The 2,500-nt window shown below is 43.5% G+C and overlaps 1 protein-coding gene across 1 annotated transcript in view; it reads left to right on the plus strand.

Annotated features, from left to right (window-relative positions):
• Nucleotides 1–2,500, plus strand: part of trpc7b (transient receptor potential cation channel, subfamily C, member 7b) — a 46,286-nt gene that overhangs the window by 16,816 nt on the left and 26,970 nt on the right. The window lies entirely within an intron of this gene.

A 2,500-nucleotide genomic window follows, 5' to 3' on the forward strand; every position in this document is an offset into this window, starting at 1 on the left:
TTTCCTCGTTATGGGACAGAGAGTCAGGGAGGCAGTTGAAGATGAAGGAGGGTGGGCTTGTTTGGAGATGATTACTAAAGTAAAGTGTGAGAAGTTCAGAGGAAAATCTATTCATTAATATCATTCATTGGGCTATGAGATTTGAATGGGATTGATTTGGTATTACCATTGTACACATGTATATGTATGTGCATGTGTGTGCGTGCGTGTGTGTATGTGTTTGTGTGTGTGTGTGTGCGTGTGTGTCTGTGTGTGGGTGTGGGTGTGGGTGTGTGTGTGCGTGTGCGTGTGCGTGTGCGTGTGCGTGTGCGTGTGCGTGTGTGTGTGCGTGTGTGTGTGTGCGTGCGTGTAGGTGTGTGTGTGTGTGTGTGTGTGTGTGTGTGTGTGTGTGTGTGTGTGTGTGTGTGTGTGTGTGTGTGTGTTTGTATGACAGAGAGAATCTTGTTTTGTTGTCCATCATTGGACCTATTTCAGAGAATCAGGAAATGTCTCATATTTTCATATTTCATATTTTTCCACTGAGGGAAGTGGAGCTTATGTTGTCTCTAGGAACCATTTAAAATAATCTTTACTCTGGACTGCATACTGGAGTTCATTATTAGTTCCAGAAATGATGGGTGGAACTAATATACTGAACTTTAGATTAATAGTATGAAGGATTCACAGGCAAGCTCCATATTAGAGATCAGATCAATCAAGTACTAGTCAAGGTTGTAAAATGAAATGAAAAATGAAATGTGTATTAAACTGTTCTTGTTTCCTGGAACAATCTGTATTACTATATCTCAAACTCTATGCTAGTATCTTCCATCTTTCTTGTGGCTGTGTATTGTTTCGGTACATACTTTCATACATAGTATTACAACATTGCTGCAGAGAGTTCATTGTATTTGCAAAGCTCTCAGCCTCCTCTTCGTCTGTATTACTTTAACAGCGAGGTTGAAAGCAGAATAATATTTCCTCCAGAGAAGATGGTAAATAGTCACACTGCTGGCTTAGGGAAGCATCCATCTTCTCGAGCGCTAAGCGGTAGATTCAGACTGGGGGAGTCATAAGTTAGAAAAAGTACGGCACTCAGCACAAACCAGCAAAGTTGTCTTCACGTTCTCATGACGCAGGTGAGGATAAAACTGGAAGATAGATGACGGGGAGTCAGTGTTGGCTACAGATGACTGACTCCTCAAAGCCACGGGGAGCTCTACTGTAGGCAAGAATTCATGCCTACTGTGTGTGTGTGTGTGTGTGTGTGTCTGTGTCTGTGTACGTGTGTATGTATGTGTGTGTGTGTGTGTTGTGAACGCCCAGCGTTCCAAACGACATGACAAGGATGTTTTCAGCAAAACAGCTCCATTTATTAACTCTTAACATCAACAAACTCAGGTAGTCAAACATAACAGAAAAGCCATAATCCCACAGGCTTGCACACAGAGTTACTAGAACCTTTCCTCTCTCGTCAGTCCTGTTTCCCACTGACTCTTTAAACCCTTCTCTTACTAGTTGCTACACACGCGCACGCGCACGCACACCTTATCTTACTAGTTGCTGCTCAGTGCCAAACTAGTCTAACAGTTTCCAGCTGAGCCTTCAATTAGTGAACGGCCCGAACTCCCTAGTGCCCAGAGCACTTCCCGAGGGTCCTAGAGCCTGCCCAGTATAGCCCTGGTGCGGTATATGTCGTCCACCACCTTTCACAAGGGAATTTGCCCACGTTTAAACCTAGTGGGACCCCAAGAGCAGCTTAGGGTACCACAGTGTGTGTGTGTGTGTGAGTGTGCGTGAGTGTGCGTGAGTGTGCGTGAGTGAGTTTGTTAGTGTGTGTGTGTTTGTATCTGTGTGTGTGTGTGTGTGTGTGTCGTCTGTGTACGTGTGTTTCTGTGTGTGTTTGTGTGTTTGTGTGTGTGTGTGTGTGTGTTTGTGTGTGTGTGTGCAGAACAGACCTTGTCAATTGTTTGACTGACAAATAAATGTATACATATACCATTAGGAGCCTTAACGGTGCACCGTGTAGGATTGAGTGGCATCCAGTGGTGAGGTTACTGAATGGCATTAAACTGAATACCTTATACCCCTCCCTTTCCAAGCATGTGGGAGAACCTACGGTGGCTGTCAGGTGCCATAAAAATCTTTATGTTTTGGTTTGTTCCTTCTGGGCTACTGTAGAAACAGGGTGGTGCAACATGGTGAATGACCCACTCTCTATGTAGATATGATGGGCTCATGCTAAGCTACTCAGTGTTCCAAAAAGATTGGCAGGCCTATTTTAAGGGCTCTGTTATGGGCCTTTATTTGAAAACGGCTATCAGGCTCCGTTATGGACTCCATTATGGAAGCTAGTCGGGCTATTACTCTATGGTTCTCCATTTGGTCTTCCAACAGAGATAATCACACTACTTCCTCAATGTTTTCATTCTATTTTATGGACTTTGTCCTTTATTTATTCACTATGTTCTTTTATTTATTTTAGCTTTTATTTTTCTACGGTCTACACTGTTCTAATGCT

Source organism: Clupea harengus, chromosome 20, assembly GCF_900700415.2.
Source record: "Clupea harengus chromosome 20, Ch_v2.0.2, whole genome shotgun sequence".
Lineage (NCBI taxonomy): Eukaryota > Metazoa > Chordata > Actinopteri > Clupeiformes > Clupeidae > Clupea > Clupea harengus.